We start from the raw sequence: 21,744 nt of genomic DNA, 5'->3' as shown, positions 1-21,744 counted from the left end.
GCCAAAATTATTCATTATGGATTTGATTTTCTCATTGAAGACAATTAAGAGCTTGGGAGCTTGAAGATAGGGGTTTTGGTGGTGAAATGAATCCACCCTAGCCTTGCAAATGCGAATTGTGAAGACACTTGGTAGGGTATGCTTCATGGTACATAAATTACAACCCTTTCAGGGATTTCAGGTTGGGTTTTGATAATGTTTACTTTTGGGGGTTCCAGGATAGGGGAGTCCAATTTGGGCATGATGGTTTGATGGTTATGATTAGAGTGGCACAACGTCAATATGGTGCCTCTTTTCTAAGACTAATGTGGAACCCTGGGATCACGTTTTTTTGTGGTTTTAGCAGTTGTTAAGGATGAGGGAGCTAGTGTTGACTTTCTAGAGTTTATTCTTATGGTGCATCGGTTTGGTTCTCTCAAAGAGCGATTCTTTGAGGAGTTGACTAAGTCTATGCAATATTTGATTGCTCTTCTTACCAATGGTTATTTGGTCTCTTGTGTTAGCATCTTGCAGGATAGTGCTTTGCGAGGGTGGTGCTACAGATCTCGTAAGTTTACTTGTGACCCTAGGACTATTCATGGTTTCTATTTGAGTCAATCTAATGATTGTGTGGTTGTATTGGCATTGCTTCAGGACAAGCAATTTTTGGGAAGGGCGGACTGTAATGTCCTTGTTATCACAAAATCTCGCACCCTTGCTAAGCTATCAACTCAGCAACCTTGTGAAACATAGAAACAACCTCAAAGTGTGGGACCTTGTGCAAGGGGTTTAATCTCCGAAGAAGGCCGGCTTCCTTCTCAATCCAGGTGCAGGTGTTGAACCAACTCAACACTTCAAAACTTACTCCTAAGCCTATCCTAACAATTTGTACAGGAAAAGGGAAGAGAGAAATGTAGAGAGAAACGCTTAAAACAAAAGGAGGTGATGCACCAAGAAGAGATTGTTTCTCTCCCTACCCGAAATGACACAAAGAATCAACTGAAACACCCACGAGATGCACAAACTTCAGTTGTATGAGTGACCACAATGCATATATGAAGGTTAGAATTCACTGAATGCCAAGAGGGTAGAAGGTTTCCCACAAGTCACACTCAAAATAAATTTAACACAGCATATATGAGAGAAGAACCACAAAACATACACCTATGATGAAGGTAAGAAAACATACACGACATACATAAGTTGAAAGAAGGCAAGAATGGTGATTTCAATTAATTATAAGGCCAATGGCCAAACTTACAGTTGCATAAATGCAAGATAAATACAAGAGAAGTGAGAGAGCATAGAATAGCTCAAGCCAGTAGGGAGAGAACCCTTTACAATGAGGCTTAACAGCCTTTATATAGAAAAATGGTTACAAGAATGATCATGACCCCTGCATGTCAGTCTGGGAGTGTCGGGAAGTGCATGTACTTGACTTCTGTACATGCAAGCAACCTAGCGATACCCACAAAAAGCAACCCTGAGAAGGTGGATTGACTGACCTTCCAAAGTTAGAGTATGTAGACATGACATAAGTTACCACAACAAGCATGGCCCCATACCTCCCTTGATGGAAATCCTACCAAAAACATTAAATGTACCCCTGTGGCTCCACAAAAGAAGGTGCACAAGTCACAAAAATCGTCGGAGCATTCAAATCTTTGAGTGTCGATCACGCCATCTGGAAGTGTTGCAAGCTAGAAGGAGTTTGGAAGACTTCGGAGACTTGGGTCACCGAAGTTGGAAAGACTTAGGAACTTGGGAACCTGGGGGTTCCAGAGTTCCGAGGTTGAAGACTAAGGAACTTGGGAACCTGGGGGTCCTAGAGTTCCAGGATAGAAAACTAGGAACTTGGGAACCTGGGGGTTCCGGAGTTGAACAACTAGGAACTTGGGAACCTAGGGGTTCCGGAGTTGAACAACTAGGAACTTGGGAACCTAGGGGGTTTCGGAGTTGAGGAAGAGAAGACTTAGGAACTTCAGAGACTTGAGTCATCGAGGTTGGGGGAACTTCGGAGACCTGAGTCACCGAAGTTGGGCGAACTTTGGAGACCTGGGTCACTAAAGTTGGGCGAAATTCGGAGACCTGGGTCACCGAAGTTGGGAAGACTTAGGAACTTGGGAACCTAGGGGTTCCGGAGTTTTGGAGTTGAGGACTAAGGAACTTGGGAACCTGGGGGTTCCGGAGTTGAAGAGTAAGGAAGTTGGGAACCTGGGGGTTCTGGAGGTTCGAGTAGAAGACTAGGAACTTGGGAACCCGGGAGTTCCAGAGTCCCGGGGTTGAAGAACTAGGAACTTGGGAACCTGGGGAGTTCCGGAGTTGAGGAAGAGAAGACTTAGGAACTTCGGAGACCTGGGTCACCGAAGTTGGGAAGACTTGGGAACTTCGGAACTTTGGGGTTCCGGAGTTCCAGGGCAAGAGAACAAGAGACCAAGGAAGGGAACTTCGAAACCTCAGGGTTCCAGAGTTCCGGGAAAGAGAGAGGAAGAGAAGGCTTGGGAAAGGAACTTCCGACAAGACAACACTTCATACTTCATGATTCCATCGTCTTCTCTTGGATAAACTGAGGCAGTGTTGGTCCATAGAACATATCTCTGATCGGTTCTCACTGATGGACCAAGGGTGCCATAAAATGACAACATTTTTGGCGACCTCTGCGGGATGCTTGCCTGCTAAGCATATAGATCAATAGCCTGTGTAATCCATTGGGCGCAGAGTTACAACTACAAGAAAAAAGAAAACTCTCTCCTCTGTAACTTGCAAAGGATCAAGATCAGCCATTCTGAAGAAGATCAGCCATTCTGAAGGGGAATAGCCTGTGCTCGTGCACTTCTTGGAAAACAAAAAACCTAACTAATATTTACATTGTTACAATAAGAGGCAACTGATGCTTTTTCCTCTGTCAAAGAGGAACCTTTTGAAGGAGCTGATCCCCCTCATACCATTGTTACATTCACCATCTAGCTGCAATGATTGAAATCTCTTGTATGCATGCATTAGATCACACATACTACTCATGTAGTGAAAGAACACTTCGACATTCACCTTGCCACCATAGGGAAGCCATAGAAAATAGCCACCTGAGACATCCGGGGATGCATGAAGCATACACATAGTAGCGAGAGGGGAATTTTTTAGGAGTCAGCTAGCATCAAAAGAACTACTCCTTGCAAACAAGAAGACATCTCTTTTATACAAGAGGGCATCATTTTTTCCACAATAGCCGACCTCCTCTTGGCGTGAGTTGAAACCAAAAGAAAAGGCCTCGAACTCACATGGTGATGGAAAGTATACCATAGCTCTGTCTTGGCCAGCACAAGGGGGCTCTTCAAACACGTCAAATTGGAAACTTTGAAGCTTGGGTATACTGTCAAGTTGAGCAACCAAAAGACTGTCGGCATGATCAACATGTTGTTGCTCAACGTCATCAAACTTGGCATGTTGGTCCCAAGTGAAACATTCAAGCTCGGGCACATCATCCCTAATGCCAAAAGAAACATCTTCACCTTGAATGAAGACCTCATATTCAACATCATCACTTTCAGGGACAGGGGAGAACCAACATACATCATAATCACATGTGCTGATATCCAACTCATCAACACAAATCTCAGGTTTATGAGACACCTCAAAAGAACTAAAATCTTTAGATTGTCTCTTTGTTTTTGTTTCCTCCTCCTGGCAACAGAAAGCAACAACCTCAGTTTCATGGCACGATCCATCCGCCATACAATCTGTAGTAAAAACATTACCCCTTGTGCCCTCCTCAAGACTAGCATGTTGCTCCAGAGCTACCACCAGGGGAGGTGTAGACATATCCTTCTCCTCATGATCAATAAAGAAAGGAAGATTGTCAAATGAGAGGAAAGTGTCCTCTTTACCTTCACACTCATGTTCAATGACCTGCTGCTGCAATTGATTGTTCTCAATATCCTCCTGCAGCATTGCCGATTCCTCTTCCTTTAGAGCATATGAAGACTCACCAATGGCTGATTGAACCCCTTTGTCATGATGAGGATGGGAACCATCCCTCCTCCATACAACAAGTCCGCCCTTAAAAATGGAGATAGCATCAGGAAAGGGCCTAGGTGCTGGGGTGTTTCGTAAAAGGCACTGAGCAGAAGGCTCTTGTATAACAACAGCTAGAGCTCCCTTGAAACCTGGAACTTTAAAACTAGGGGGGGAAGTTGAAGGCTTGGGAGGTCTCCCCTACCTGAAGCTTGGGATTTCAAACTTAGGAACCCTAGGAGCAGAAACCTCCTCCTGTATAAGTCACATCCCTATGGCTGCTAGTTGCTCAATTTCTTTCCTCCTAGCAGAGGCAAGCTGCCTTGCAAGGAACTTCCATATGTTGTCTTTGGGCTCCCATCTGTTGTTGTTGAAGTTGAGCTTGATAAGCAAGTTGATCCTGCTATAAATCCTACTCCTATTGTCTCTTCAACTTCTCCAGCTGCTTGGTGAAATCAAGCAACTTACTTTTGATTTCAGCAATTTGCCTTTTTTCATCATCTTGGGGCTAGTTGGGTTGGCAAGAAGGTTGAGCAGGGGTGGGTGGGTGGCAAGCATTAGGAAAGTACCCGCCTGCTGCTAAAGTGAAGTTGTTTGGGTTGAAACTAGGAGCAGTCCTAGTTCGGTCCTGTTGGTAAGGAGGGAAAAAATGGTTGGCATTCTCATAGTATGGGGGTGAATAGAAGTTACACCCATGATATGAACTCATTTTAAAGCATTTGAAAGAGATGGATCTTTTTAACAAAATGGTTAAAAGAGCAGACGGACCCTCTCAACTAGAGACTAATAACATACCACAGATCCACCAAATGATTGTAGAGTTGCCAAGTGCTTGAAAGATGTTGCCTCCAAAGGCTTGATGAATTGAAGAACACACCGAACCTTCAGTTGGCTTGGGCTTAGGACTACATGACTTCGGAACCTCAGGGTTCCGGAGTTGAGGACTTAAGCACTTCGGAACTTGGGGGTTCCGGGGTTCCGGACTTGCAAACCTCGAAACCTGAGGGTTCTGGAGTTGGTGACTTGGGAACCCAGGGGTTCCGAGGTCCCAGAGTTAGGAACTTCGTATGAACAAGAACTAGACTTGTTGAGCTGAGTAGCCAAGTGCTTGAGAGATGACTGCCTCTAAAGACTAAAACACTAAGAATTAGCACTGAATCCTTAGCATGTATGTTGAACTAAGTCCCATCGGGCGTGCCAAAAAATGTTATCACAAAAGATCGCACCCTTGTTGAGCTATCAACTCTACAAGCTTGTGAAACATGGAAACAACCCCGAAGAGTGGGACCTTGCGCAAGGGGTTGAATCTCCGGAGATGGTCGACTTCCTTCTCAATCCAGGTGTAGGTGTTGAACCAACTCAACACTTCAAAACTTACTTCTAAGCCTTAAAACAACTTGCAGAGGAAAAGGGAAGAGAGAAATGCTTAAAACAAAAGGAGGTGATGCACCAAGAAGAGATTGTTTCTCTCCCTACCCGAAATGACACAAAGAATCAACTGAAACACCCACGAGATGCACAAACTTCAATTGTATGAGTGACCCCAATGCATATATGAAGGTTAGAATTCATTGAATGCCAAGAGGGGAGAAGGTTTCCCACAAGTCACACCCAGAAATAAATTTAACACAACATATATGAGAGAAGAACCACAAAACATACACCTATGATGAAGGTAAGGAAACATACATAGCATACATAAGTTGAAAGAAGGAAAGAATGGTGATTTCAATTAATTATAAGGCCAATGGCCAAACTTACAGTTGCATAAATGCAAGATAAATACAAGAGAAGTGAGAGAGCATAAAATAGCTCAAGCCAGTAGGGAGAGAACCCTTTACAATGAGGCTTAACAGCCTTTATATAGAAAAATGGTTACAAGAATGATCATGACCCCTGCATGTCAGTCTGGGAGTGTCGGGAAGTGCATGTACTTGACTTCTGTACATGCAAGCAACCTAGCGATACCCACAAAAGGCAACCCTGAGAAGGTGGATTGACTGACCTTCCAAAGTTAGAGTATGTAGACATGACATAAGTTACCACAACAAGCATGGCCCCATACCTCCCTTGATGGAAATCCTACCAAAAACATTAAATGTACCCCTGTGGCTCCACAAAAGAAGGTGCACAAGTCACAAAAATCGTCAGAGCATTCAAATCTTTGAGTGTCGATCACGCCATCTGGAAGTGTTGCAAGCTAGAAGGAGTTTGGAAGACTTCGGAGACTTGGGTCACTGAAGTTGGAAAGACTTAGGAACTTGGGAACCTGGGGGTTCCAGAGTTCCGAGGTTGAAGACTAAGGAACTTGGGAACCTGGGGGTCCTAGAGTTTTGGGGTAGAAGACTAGGAACTTGGGAACCTGGAGGTTCCGAAGTTGAACAACTAGGAACTTGGGAACCTGGGGGGTTTCGGAGTTGAGGAAGAGAAGACTTAGGAACTTCAGACACCTGGGTCATCGAGGTTGGGGGAACTTTGGAGACTTGAGTCACTGAAGTTGGGAGAACTTCAGAGACCTGGGTCACCAAAGTTGGGGGAACTTCGGAGATCTGGGTCACCGAAGTTGGGCGATCTTCAGAGACTTGGATCACCGAAGTTGGGAAGACTTAGGAACTTAGGAACTTGGGGGTTCCGAAGTTCCGAGGTTGAAGACTTAGGAACTTGGGAACCTGGGGGTTTCGGAGTTGAAGACTAAGGAACTTGGGAACCTGGGGGTTCTGGAGTTCCAGGGTTGAAGATTAAGGAACTTGGGAACCTGGTGGTTCCGGAGTTCCGGGGTAGAAGACTAGGAACCTGGGGATTCCAGAGTTCTGGGATTGAAGAACTAGGAACTTGGGAACTTGGGGGTTCCAGAGTTCTGGGATTGAAGAACTAGGAACTTGGGAACCTGGGGGGTTCCGGAGTTGAGGAAGAGAAGACTTAGGAACTTCGGAGACCTGGGTCACCGAAGTTGGGAAGACTTAGGAACTTGGGAACTTCGGGGTTCTGGAGTTCCAGGGCAAGAGAACAAGAGACCAAGGAAGGGAACTTCAGAACCTCGAGGTTCCGGAGTTCCGGGAAAGAGAGAGGAAGAGAAGGCTTGGGAAAGGAACTTCCGACAAGACAACACTTCATACTTCATGATTCCATCGTCTTCTCTTGGATCAACTGAGGCAGCGTTGGTCCATAGAACATATCTCTGATCGGTTCTCACTGATGGACCAAGGGTGCCATAAAATGACAACATTCCCCATTTTCAGGTTCTCTAGTAGTGCAATTGTCACTAACACTATGGGTTTTCCATCTTGTTTGAGGGGTAATTTGATGATACTAGTGAGCTTAGATGGTTTAGAGGAGTCATTTGACACTTCCAAATTTCATTTTTTGGCTTTCAGTTTGGGCTCCAGGATTCTTGGTGGGAGCGTCTATTTTGAGTAAGTCACCCAATCCAACCCGTTTATCATCTTTCATCCAGGTCACTCCTACATACTCAGATTTCAATTCCAATGCATTTTGACCATTGTCACTAATTGGGTGTATTATTGACCTATATTTAATTAATTTCACTAAGGTTGCCATTTCAACTAAAATAATTTATCGGTCAGTGTCATAGCTCGTTGGAAAGAGGACATAAAGTTTTAAATGTTTAGATGCTTAAAAGTGACTTTAAGTGCTGGAAATGTTAAAAACTAAGTTATCGGGTTCGACACTGGAAGCCCGAATGTGGGTTCGGGTTCGTGTCGAGTCCAAGTTGAAGTCCTATGTCTCTTTCAATTCGCTATAGATACGTTTCTCTCTATATTGTTTCTATGGTCTGCTCAAGTTTATCACGGAAATATAACAATCAACAAAGAATAAAAATAGCTCTGAACTCCCAAACCCTAGGAGCACACAAAGGCATTAGGACGTTGTGCATTACATAGCTAAGCCTACCATGGCTCCACTAAACATTTCAGAAGCATTGTGAGCCAACAAAACATGATATATCTCGAACCAAGGGCATCTATGAGAAAAGACAGACGCATCACCATCACACCATCACAATCAAAACAAGTAACTCTCTAGCTTGAGATGGTATTGAGCTCCAAGAAAAGACACCCAAACCACTAAGGCCAAAGCTCCGAAACTCCATCAGTTCAACCATATTCGAACATAGCAGAGAGACACCACGATCCTAGACTAACTAAAATGAGGCAGTACATCATATGCCCAAAAACGAAAGAGACCACGTCATCGAAGGCTAAAGAATGATATCTTACTCAGCAGTCATGACTACGTTATATTGTTTTTAATTTTAAATTTAATATAATATTATTTTGTTTTAATAAATGATGCATTTTGACTATTTATGTTGTAATATAATTTAATTTTAAATATATATATTTTTTGTTATCTTAGAGGTGTCCCCGCAACTCGGCCTGCGACCTTGTTGCCAAGTTAGTCTAGGTAAGGCAAGATTAATCCTCTGGGCCACATGATAACCCATAGTGAATCCACCTTGAGCGTGCTTGGTTAAATCAGCTTTTTCATCCGGATGAGGTTTGAACCTATGTCGATCGTCTGTGTCTTTCAATAGCTTGACCAACTGGTCTACACCCCGAGGTCATTTAATTTCATATATATATCGATCGTTCGGATGAGTTTTGAACCTGTGTAGATTGTTTGTCTTTCAACGGCTCGACCAACCAGTTTACACCTTGGGGTCATTTAATTTCAAATATGTTATTATATAATATATGTCATATTATATAATATATATAAATTTATAATTTTATATATATATATATATATATATATATATTATTTTTACATTGTTTTTGTACTTGCGAACCCAAATGAACTCAAAACCCATTTTAAAGTTTTGTCGAACTGGCGAACTAGGTTTGTGTACCCGAACCTGTGCCCAGGCCCGAACTGGCAACTTAGGTTAAAAAATAAATTAAATCACTGGAGTTAAAAGGCTTAATAAATTAATAAAGTGATTTTAAAAGGGATTTTCTAGAAGTTCCCCAAAAAGATTATAAAAAGGGCTATGGAGAGCTCCTTTGGTATGTTGAGTTTATTTTTTTCTCTATTTGAAAACCCTTGTGGCTGTAGAGATTGAACTTGGTTAAGCTCAGCCCTCTTGAGGATGAAAACCCTCTCAGAGAAGATTGGCTTTGTTGGCTAGAGATCTACCTTGGCTAATGATTTGGCAGAGTCGCTCAGATTTTGCATCGGCACTTCAATGAATTTGGTATGAAATTGAGGAAGTCTTTGAAAAGATAAATTTCAGGTATTTTGGTTGTAATTGTAGTTGGTTGTTTGGAGTCTTGGACACCTAGATCTTCTTTTATGAGCAGATTACTATGAGATTCATCTTTGGCGTAGTGTTTGAAGATTATTACTGTGTTATATATTTCTTAACCTTAGTATGGCTTTGAGAATAGAGATTGGTAGAGATTGGCCAAGGTATTAGTGGATTTTGGTGATAGGCGATCGGCAGGTTCTATCAAGAAAGTCATCTATATTATTTGGTGAGAGGTTTGCATTACAAGGCATGTGCACACACTTCTAATTTCTTCGGTAAAATTCATTGTATGCTCTGAGATGAAGTTTTCTGTTGCTGGAGCTGATTATATCATTTTGGAAGTCCATTCTATTGCTTCTCCTTGTTGGGTGCTAGAAGAAGTTGTGCATCTCCAAAACATGGATGTATTGCAGTCCTTATTTGCTGCTGTATTTCAGATTGATCTATGAACTTGCAGAGCAATATTACAGATTTATAAGAGGTCAGCAATATATATATTTGTTTGTATTTTTCTTGAAACCATGCTTGAATGTTAATTCTTTTTAACTGCTGCAATATGTAATAGCAGATTGGACTACGAAATATTTGATTAATGCAAGTGCGGCTGGCTCTCTATCAATAAATTTTGCTTTATATTTCATGAAACTTGTTAAAACTTTTATTCATGATCTATCCGTATATGCAAGCAAACTGTTTGACAAAATAACTCAGAGTAGAAAGGTAAAAAAAATTGGGTTGTATACCTTAGGGTATCTTACATAATTATTACTTATACAAATGAGGACAAATGTTGTTATCATGGCAGCAACTCATATAGGGCAACTTGGTATGACTTGAAAGTGAATTGATTAAATAAAAGCAACTGCTTAAATAATGCCCATGTAATCCTTGAACTACTTAATTAAATACAACAATAATAATAAACCGATCAAGCCATTTTCATTTATTATTTTTTATTGATGGGGTCTGTAACTCGTTTAGTATATTGTAAGATGAGCTATTTTGGAACCATATATTGGTATTAGATGGTTTCTTATTTTTCAAGAAAATTTGAATTCCATGAAATACAATAAAATAAATAGAGGAAGAAATGGTCTTTCCTTAAGTCTCCGCTTTCTTTATTTGTTCTCTTTGCATCTTAGTTTCTTATCTTCTCCATCTTCTATTCAATAATTCCACCTGATACAGATAAAACATTAATATAAAATTCAGAGCACTTATAGTGTGAATGGTGATAAATGACATCAAATTCACATATTGTTTCCAGGCATCGGACTCTAAGCTAGTGATAGATTACAAAGATTGGCAAATACCACTTGGAAGTCGTTTCAGGTGAGTGTTTTTTCCCTTTGAATTTGACTAAATTTTAAAGAAACGAGTTATTTAGACTGCTGTTCTTACGCATTTTTTAAAACTGAAAATGTATCTCATGCATTCAACAAAATTGGAAGTTTCAGGTGAGTACTTTTCTCCTTTGAATGACTAAATTTTAAAGAAACAAGTTATTTAGACTGCTGTTCTTACGCAAATTTCAAAACTGAAAATGTTTCTCATGCATTCGACAAAATTCAAATCGGGGAGTTTTTGGTCCTCTTTCAACCAAGCATTTTGGATATCAATTACAAGGGAAGGTTCCTTGTGAGTAGGCTTCTAGTTCTTGGCGTGGAAAAATAGCAATGCTATTGTGGCTTTTCTTGCTACTGCACTACCGTCCCTCCCTTCTTGCAACTAGACTAGGAACTAAATCTATGTTACTCTGATAGAAGATCAGCAATTGGAGTTTCTATATGATTTGACTACAATTGGTAAAGTTTAATCAGGCTCTCGTGTATTTTGGGTATATTTGTGGATTAGCTACACTGGCATGTTGTTTGGTTTTTTAATGGTACAATATAATTTACAATTATGATGTAGCATACGATATGCATTGCTCTTGTTAGTGAATGGTCTTGCTATGATTGGTATACTTACTCAAAATGATCAAATAAATAGTCAATTCTGTCTACGTTCCCCCACACACTAAATTTGGTAGAGTGGGGTTTTATTTCTTGACAAAAGATTAGGCCCAACTGAAATGTGTGATTTCTATATTTTGGGCAATTATGCTAGTCTTTTTGCCAAGGGCGATGGGTTGGCCTAGTTATTGCCAAAATTTCACATCTGACATAATCTGGTTATTAAAGTGGATCCGTACCCATTTCAGGCAACGATGCAAAAGAACCATGTACAAAGACTAGGTTTCTACTTATATCTCACTAGACAAGGTGTAATAAAATAAGATTTAATTAATTAAACAATGTCTTATTGCCACTTTATATGATTTTAGATTGGTTTGACATTTAAATAGCTCTAGTAGTCATAAAAATTTTGTACATTTGGGTATTCTCCATTTGTGTTAAAATTTTTGCTACCTCATATTTCCTATCTTTTGTAGGTCATTGAAGTTATGGATGGTCTTGCGTCTCTATGGAATTTCAAATTTACAGGCTTATATCAGAAATCACATTGGTCTCGCTGAACATTTTGAAAATCTTGTTGCTCGAGATAACAAGTTTGAGGTAATCTTTTCCAAGTACTAGTTAGATACACATGAATGCAATTTGCCACCTTCTTTTCTTCAATGTTATTTGTGTGGTTAGAAGAACCGATTGTTAGAATGACTAACCAATAATCTATGACATGGTTTATGTTGAGTAGGTCATGGTGCCTCGTACTTTTGCATTAGTTTGTTTTCGAGTTTTACCTCGAGCAAATGATCCAGATGATGGCCGCACTCTAAATTCAAGCTTGTTGGATGCCGTAAATGAAAGTGGGCATATATACTTGTCACATACGGTATATACCACTTAAAGTAACTTTTTCATTTTAACCGACACCTTTTTCTCTATTTTGTTAGTATCTTTATTTGGTATTGTTTGATGTTTGCACATTTCCATTAGACATCAATAGAATCTAGATATTCAATTTCACATTTTCTTTTTTCCTTTTGTCAAATTCTGTCTCATGTATGTTCTGCTATTTTTCATCTATTCTTCGATGAGAGGAAGAAAGGACTACATGTAATTGAAACTTAAGCTAATTAAAAGGGTCCTAAAATAGTGATCATAAAAGAAAAAAAATATTCATAAAGATAATTCTAGCTAATTAAATAGGTCTTCATCTTACAATGTGACCATGCCATATTTCTTGGCAAGTATCTGCGGTCAATTGGAAAGATGGTTTGAATGACGTCTTTAATAAACTGTATGGAGCTCAAGACTTGAGGCAAGACAAATATTTGTGAAGTTAGTTGGAAACTAAATGATCATTTCTATAAAGTTTGTGGTTCAGTATAATTGAATATGGCTGTACAAAAAATATATATAGCTATAGTTTACAAAAGTACACAAAATTGTAAGTCATCAATTTTAAGTTTAGGTATGAGGGTTTGGGTATTTAGATTCTTTAATTTTGTAGAGAGTTGAGTTCATTTTGTGTTGGTTCATACAAAAGCATAAAGAAATCATAAATACATACGTGTGCAGTCTAAAATTAAAAATTAAGTTCAGAATATCACATAGCTTCAGATAATAAACATAACCACCATAAAAATTAAAATACTACTTAAATGTCAATAACAATATGTCATGTTAGACATTCATTCCTCAATATTATAATAATAATATCAAAAATCAAATGTTCTATGGGTCTTCAAAAAGATCATATAGGAATATGTGGCTTCATGGTTCTTATTTGCTTGTTCACATGGAAAAATGCAACTAGTGTGATTGATGCTTCAAAAGCTCTACAATGAGACTCTCAAAGCGTATTGGAATATTGTTTCTTGAGCTAATACATTGAGCATGTTGGTACTTTTGGAACTGAATTTTTTCCCTTGAAAGGGTTTTCCCAAGACATATCTACTATTATCTTGTGGTACGTTTGTTATTCTTTTGCATTGTGGGTCATGATATTTGATTTACATATATTTTCCTAATAAGATTTATGTGGAAATGTTATATTATTGCTGCAAATTTCCTTCCAAATATGTCATTTTGATATATTTTCACAATAGAGAACTTTCATTTGTTTTGAAGTAGTGTCCCACAAACCTAGAATTGATTGCCATTATAATTCCTATGGAAACAAATTTAGAAAACAACACATACAACACATCGTAATTCCTATTCAATTATTTTAATCCTTTCTTTTTGTCATTCGGCCCTTATAACTTTGGCACTGAATAGATCTTAATATTTGTGATAATGTGCTTTTGTACTTTTTCTTCTAACCATGGACGCTAGCTTCAGTTTTGAAATTTATTGAAAAGCTGCACTAAATGATTTTAAATGTAATATCTTATTACAAGCTTTGAAGTGATTTTAATGACATTGTTTTAACAATAGAAATACAAATCTGTATTTGATCTTGATATCTTACAAAATTGTTTTCAATGGATTTCCAGGTATTATCAGGCATATATACTCTGCGTTTTAGCGTGGGTGGAACATTAATAGAATTACGGCACGTGAATGCTGCTTGGAAACTTATTCAAGACCAAGCAACTATTCTTCTCAGGAAGAGTAATCATTTACTGAAGTAATTTGTGCAATCGTATTTTCTTGTCACAACTAGCACTAATCATTTTCAAACATTATTATTGCAAAACATAAAAGTATTATTTTGTGTGTGAAATTGTACGCACTCACTTTAAAGAATTTTAACATATAGCAGTACGATGGAATCCAAAATCTCTTAAGAGGCACCAAAGGTTATCACGGGACCATATCATACTGCATAATGCCCAACACATGTATTTCATAAAATGGAGGTCATGCATTTGGATGTATAAGAGGGTAGGGTTGTAGACCAGAACACAATATAAGGTAAACATATGAGGGTCTCATACTCCAAGTTAATGTCTTGCTTGGTGAAAACCTGAAGTAAAGAACTTAGCTAAGTGTATATAATCACTAGGCTCCTTGAAGATTCAGACTAATAATTGTTAATAGCGTGTATAATCACTAGGCTCCTTGAAAATTTAGACTGATAATTCTCAATTACTTTGAGATGCATAACTAACAATGGATATTAACTACAAAAGTAGACGGTGAAGTTATTTAACATACCAGACCTTGATTCTCCACAATTAATCTACGTATTCAATGTTGATATGTCAGCTACAATACACTGCCATGTATTTTATTTATTCATATACCAATCCAATGCAAATTCAACTGAAACTAACATTCATAAGATGGAAAAAGTGGTGTTAGCTACTGCACTGAGCTGCCGATCGGTCCTTCATTAAACTTGCAATATGTTTGACATCCAAATACATGCTTGCAATGTTATCTATTGCAAGGGACGCCTGTGTTATGAGTAAATGTCATCATATGCCTCTCCCACATGACTTATTTACATTAGTGTAATGAATCATACCCAAAAGAGGTCTTATGACTTAATTTTTGCATTATTTCACTTGCCTTCAATAACTCTTAACTTTGAGAATCTTTTGAATATGCCTTGTGACATGTGATGTTTGATTTGGATCTCGTCAGCCTCATCATACATTTGTTTGATCTAATCAATTCTGTTGTCAATTTTTTGTAGCATAAGTTTGAAGGCGTGAACAACACAAGTTGTCCTAAGATGTGTGAATAATGTTTCTCAACCAATGTTCCAACCAATCTATAATTTTTAAATTATCTCTTATCACTTAGACAATGTTTCAAGGCCTCACTTTCTCAATGGCCAATATGAGGATGTCAACAATAAATTGTGCATCCTTTATCTACTCACAATCAACGACTATCTAAAATATAAACTCTTTAGGGTTATTGCAATTACATTAATTAAGCGCTGATTTTTTAGCATTCTTGCTTCCCCATTGGATATGATGGAAACCGTCCTCTTTGACGAAGTATTTAATGGGTTTCAATGAATTTTCTACAAGTTTCATCTCATATTTCACTCTAGTGCTATGCAACCAATAAGTTGAGCCCTTATACCTTTTTGGAGTCTCATTTATTTTTGTTATTATCAATAATATGGTGAACGAACAACTTGAAAGTCAAACATTTTGTATAGATACATTTTTTAGTGTGTTGATTGGCAATCTTGCAGTATTCATTTTAAAATGTCATTTCTAATAGTCTCGTTGATCTCTTAGGTAAAGAGAGCTCTTCTTGAGGTGTAACTAAAAATGAGTGGCTCTCTACCACAACTTTAGGAATATATTGGGGCTAGAGGGGATTTCAATGTCCAAGATCCTTTCTTTGGCCAAGGGTGACTTGTTGCTTCATCTACTAGCTCCAATCTTTTAATATATTCTATCACTTGAGATGGTGGCATAGGTATACCATTTATTTGCTCATTCCAAGAATGTCACACAAATGGTCTTTTAGTTGAGCGTATGAGCTTGTGTACCTCACATTACACCAGCAACAAATTGACACATATACCCCACTACTTGGAACTTTAAATTATTGGAACATGGATGTTGTACATCTTCAATAATAATAATAATGTTAAAATTTTAAACATAAATGTTATTTGTGATACATCCTAGAGATGTGGGTACCACATTGGGTTAGGCATTCTTGGGCACACTTGTATGTTGTATGAAACATTCCAAGATAAATATTTACTATGAGTGTTACATTGGAAAATATTTATTATTGGAAAACCTTAGTACCAAATTTTTATTTTGGGTTATGGTTTAGTGAGTTTATGGCTTGATTTTATGTGGTTTATATAAGACCACTTTGTGATTTTGTGCAAGTTTGTCTTATAATGGTAAGCACATAATAGCTATTGAGGTTGAGCAATGTAACCATAGACGTGTTCGCTAAGGTTGGATTGAGAATATATTATAGGTTGCATATGTGAGTAGAAGAAGTATGGATTTGAATGTATGGCTTCATGGTTTTTATTTGTTTGTTCACACGGAGTAATGCAACTAGGGTGCTTGATACTTCAAAGGCTTTGCGATGAGACACTACAAATATATTGTAATCTTGTTTATTTAGATTATAAATTGAGCATGTGGGTGCTTTTGGAGGTTAATTTTCTCTCTTGAAAGGGTTTTGCCATTAATATCTAGCGTTATGTTTTGGTATGTTATTCTTTTTTATTGTGGGTTCTAATATTTTTTTTACATATTTTTCTCTAAGGAGTTATATGGAAATGGTATATTGTTGCTGCAAATTTCCTTTAGAAAATATCATTTTGTTATACTACCATAATAGAGAACATTCATTTGTTTTGAAGTAGTGACAACCCACAAAGCTAGAATTGGTCACCATTATAATTCCCATGAAAACAAATTTGAAAATCAACACATTCCACCTCTCTCTCTCTCTCTCTCTCTCTCTCTCTCTCTCTCTCTCTCTCTCTCTCTCCTTATTTAATATTTTAAATGTAGATTCACAAAAGAATGAAAATAAAATAAGAGAGTTTGTTTGTAAAAATAATGAAGAAAAAAAATAAAATACCCATTTTTTGAAATCTTCCTAAACGATCTCCATGGTAGCAAATGTGATTTTGTACACACATAGGAATAACAATTCAACTACTTTAGAACATTAAATATAAATTAATATTCAACTCTATTTGTGCAATGACAAACAACAATGAAATTTAAACAAGAATGAATGAATTTTGTCTTTTACATTCACAAATAAGTTAAAAATTGTTTTAGTGTTCAAGTGGTTTAGATGACCCATTTTTTATAATATTTGAAAATAATTTACATTAGATAACATCTTAGATGTTAAAACTAGAAGTTAAAGAATGGAAGGCCAAGAGTCACCACTTAGAATTCCAAATTAGATGTGGATGTGGTGATTTGAAGTTGGGTCTCAACAATGAAAACCCATTGTTATAACCAATTGAACTCAACTCCTTAGATATTAGATGATACTTAGAGGGGTAGGGTTTAAAAAATATATATTTCTATTCAAAACTTCAAAAAAAGATGAAGTGTAGATCATGAATCATAAATGAGTGTAGATCATGATCTAAACTAAGATAATGAATAGCTAGATGTGGAGATCAAATATGGATCCTTGGGATAAGTGATGATGAGAATAGGATAGCGGATAGAACTATTTGCTAACTTCCATTAAAAAATGGCATCTTACATACCAATGAATTTGCAATAAGGACAACCTATTTCCCATGAATTCAAAAAACGAAAAAAAAAAACATGGGTATGTGATTTTCACCATTGCAATACAATTGGTCTTACTCTAAAATTTTGATTGGTTGACATGGTTCCAAATGAGAGCAACAAACTTGTCAATATGTTGTTATGACAGGCATTCTAAAGAATTTCTTCACTCATTGTGTTCAATCCCTTTTGACCTATTAGCTCATTATCTTTTAGTTGATATTTATTTCTTTGACTAGGTTAACTTGTTAGTAACATTAACCACATACATTACATTGGAAAATGTATTGGTATTCCATGCATCTCAAGCTATATCTAATATCTAGCAATACTAATTGCCAATGGCATTAATCCTTTCTTTTTTCTCAATCAACCCTTATAGTGACCCAAAATCTGTATAGCACATCAAAGAGAGCCACCACATAGGAAGAGGTTCAAATCTTTTTTCCAGAAACACTTTATATAATAAAAATCATCTCTTTAGATCTCCAATGTCCCATTAAATATAAAGGGCCCATACATTTGAAATAAGCCACTTTTACCCGTTAATAGGTCCTTTAGGGTTCATTATAGCACATCTCAAGAAATGATATATATTTGGCGTCCTCCTGACCCTAGATGGATCAAACTCAACTTTGATGGTACAACACGTGGAAACCCAAGCCCTTCTAGTGTGGATTGTGTGGCTAAGGACTATAATGGTTCAGTCATTGCTAGATGCAAATAGCTTATGAGAGCCAAATATGTCCTATTTTACACCTTCCGATGTGCCTTCATATCCATTTCTATACGATTTCATGTTACATATGGTTTAATATATATAAATAGTATTTAATCAAATTTTTAGATAAAATCGTGAATAAATAATATCAGATTGTATTTACTAATATGTCTTTCACTATGTCTAATAAAATAATCTTTTAGCATGCATCTTTTAAGGGTGCAAATCTTCTTGTCATGGAGAACACCTTCCTATCACTTTTTGGTCAGGAACTATCATATATTACTTTGTGACTAACAAGTTATTTTCACAGAAGAATGTAAAAATGATGTTAGCTTCTAAGATTATTGGTCACGCGGGCTCTTATTTCTGCTGCTCTTATTCACGTCATTTTCCAATCTGAGCTACTAGAACTTTGGTTATTGCATGAATGTTTCTAACATCTGCTAGCTCACAGTCTGATATTCCATTGGCTATCCTTGCGTCACCATGTTCTATGGTGATTAGTACATGAGAATGTTACACGTGGTTGAGTGAGGGGAGCTTGTGGTACATATGTCTTGCCAGAAAACTTGCCATAGCAAAGAACCCCTGATGGAAATATGTTACTAAATTATTGTTGGAGAAAACTGTCATAATCTGTTTGTTTCTTATTTTTATCTACAGTTATAACTAAGTTGTTTTCAACTTGTGTTAGCTATTTTATAACATATTGTTATTGTTGCTTGTACACATGACCTCTATATATATGGTCAGATTTAACAACATGGAGGGTAGATTCTATGTATGCAAACCGAAATATAGGCAGATTTTTGTAGCAAAACTCTGTACAAAATTTGTAATATTTTTTGGGTGAATAAAATAATGCTTATTCTGATCAAAGCAGTGTAGAAAGACATTCATTCTCTCCCACCAGATGTATTGAGGAGGCAGGATCCACTTCTCGGGATGTCTAGTGATTTCTTTTAGATTAGATGTTATTTATTTATTGTGTATTATGATTTTAATTGATTACACGCTTAGCATTGTTCATATTGGTTTAGATATTGTAATTTATGTAATTGTACATAATTCTAAATGATTCTAATGTGCTTCAAATTTAATTACGAGTTCAGTAATTAGAGTTAGTTTTCTGTTTCAAAGTGTTGTGTGTGCAGATCCTGTTGCTAGGAAGCTACAGTTCCTATTGCCAGTTTTATTTTGGTTTGTTGTAGGTTTATTTCCATGCCTTCTAGCTGCATTCATCCCCACTTTGCTTTCTATCTTCATCCCTTGAGCAGACAACCACTATACCTTTGTTTGACATTAGGAGCAGGCAAAATTGGCTATAGCTATTAAATCTTATCAATTATTCGTAATATGGGAACCTCAGTTTGTCACTACAATAGCATCTACCTTCGGAAACAAATAATGAAGCGGAAGCAAAAGTGACTTTGATGGTGGTCCAATTGATAAGAAAGATTGGTGTGGAGAAAATTCATCTGGAAGGGGATTCTCAAATCATAACATGCGTTTAGAGAAGGAAACAAGGAAGCTGACATGTGCGTCAACCAGGCCTTTGAATTACAAGTAGGTGAAGTCAAAATCGATACCTATCCACCCAACGATAACAATTTGAAATGAGTATACTTGAATACAAGTTTTTGAACTTGGTGTTGTATCAGCCTGATACTTTGGGGAGGCGTATTAAGGTGAGAAGGGGCAAACAATGGCTTTAATTTCTATTAGTTCCAGTACGATGATGCATCTCATTGGACGCATACTTCTAAGAAATCCTCTCCCATATCTCTCGGGTGGGTTTGATCAAAAAGGAATTTTATGTGGGTTGGGTAAGGTTGTGGCAATTTCCTAAGGCACTGTCCCTTGTGCGTGCGAATTGATGCATATGTTATTAACTGTGCATATTGTTGTCTTCGTATGGCGATGATCATTAATGACTTGCAAGGCATGACGACACTTATGAACGACTGTCATGGCTTACACTACAAGCTAAAGCACAAGGTGAGCCGAGGCAGAATGAGAGTATATTGTGTCTAGAAGCTAAGGTGTGTTTCGCTTCAAACTATTTCGGAGCTTCACAAGAAGCGAACGCTATGGAACCCAATTTTTCTCTGCATGCCTCCAAATCGATGGTGGCATTTTGGGGCCAAATTTCTGACAAAAGGCTCTCTAATGTTTTCAATTTTGAGGAGAAGGATTTCCCCACTTGTGTAAAGACAATTCTGGGGGATGAGTACTTGTGAGCACAGTTTAAGTATCACACAAATGCAGATATGGCATCAATGTTTATGGCCTGGTCTTTCGAACTGGAGAACAAGGAAAATGTTCATTGGATTGTGACTAGTTGTGTCAGAGAAGAATGGTGCAGAGGGTTTGAAGGTTTTATGTAGATGACACGAGATGGGAAAGGTTTCATTTGCCCAGACAGAGCTTGGCTCCATGTGAGCGAATTTCAACAAGGAGGTGCGTCGTGCTTCAGATCAAGTGGGAATGCATGGGATAAAAGAATACCTGAAGGCATGGGAATGGCAAGAAATCAAACTTGAACTAGAGAAATGGTGTCCTCATGATCAGAAAAGAAATCAGAGCCGCGGGTACCGCTTGTTCCTCCAAACGAAAGCGAGGTTGGTCGAGGGGCTCGAAGAAGAGGCAGCAAAAGCATACCCTGTGGATTGGGTTTCCACAGGAGGACAATGATGATCTGGATGACTCTAAGGAACCGCAGGATGATAAATGGGATGATGGTGGGAAAGGCAAGGAAATCATAATTGCAAGTTGAGAATTGCTTGTGTTTTCTGAACTTTCAATCGTTCGTTTATTTTGTATTGAAAATGTAATCTTTGTAAAAACATACTGTTCTCGTAGATGTTAAGGGGGTAGTAAATATCTCTGTTACACGATCAGTTGTAGGGGCGCTTTTTCATTTTTGGGATTTTGTTGCATGGATATTTCGAACTTGGACTCTGATATATTGGATGATATATTGGAGATGTATTTTAGATTTTATTAATAAAATAGTACCATTTACTGATAAAAAAGCCAATGTTCACTTTAACTGCCTCCTTATAGTCTTTTATTAAATAAATTAATATTAATAATAAGTTAAATTATTAATTAATAACTTATCATTATTTTATTTAAAAACCCTAGATTACATAAAATATTGAGATAGCCATCAAAACCGAACCCATTTGACACTTACTAAAATGGTAAGGATTGAAAAAATAACTCTGAAATCGTTCTAGAAAAGACATCATGCTCATAATAATGGATGGTTTCATTTATAATAGGTATAATAATGATTTAAAATTCACAATTGTATAAAAAAAAATTTACTTTTATTTAATATCAAATAAATGAAAAAAAAAAATGAATAGTATTGAGGCACTATGGTTTGATTTATAATTGGTATAGTAATGATTTAAAATTCAGAATTGTTCTTTTTTATCAATCGGCCCTTATAACTTTGGCACTGAATAGATCTTAATATCTGTGATAATGTAGGTTTGTTCTTTTTCTTCTAACCCTAGACACTAGCTTCACTTGAAATTCATTGGAAAGCAACACCAAATGATTTTAAATGTAACATCTTAGTACAAACCATTTTAATGA

At 37.4% G+C, this 21,744-nt stretch overlaps 1 pseudogene; it reads left to right on the top strand.

Annotated features, from left to right (window-relative positions):
* The window catches only part of LOC131074236 (tyrosine decarboxylase 2-like), a 76,347-nt pseudogene extending 62,206 nt beyond the window's left edge, over positions 1 to 14,141 (top strand).
* Positions 14,142 to 21,744: the final 7,603 nt, after the last annotated feature.

Source organism: Cryptomeria japonica, chromosome 8 (assembly GCF_030272615.1).
Source record: "Cryptomeria japonica chromosome 8, Sugi_1.0, whole genome shotgun sequence".
Lineage (NCBI taxonomy): Eukaryota > Viridiplantae > Streptophyta > Pinopsida > Cupressales > Cupressaceae > Cryptomeria > Cryptomeria japonica.
The sequence above is the reverse complement of the archived record's forward strand: the minus strand, read 5'-3'. Positions and strand labels throughout refer to the sequence as shown.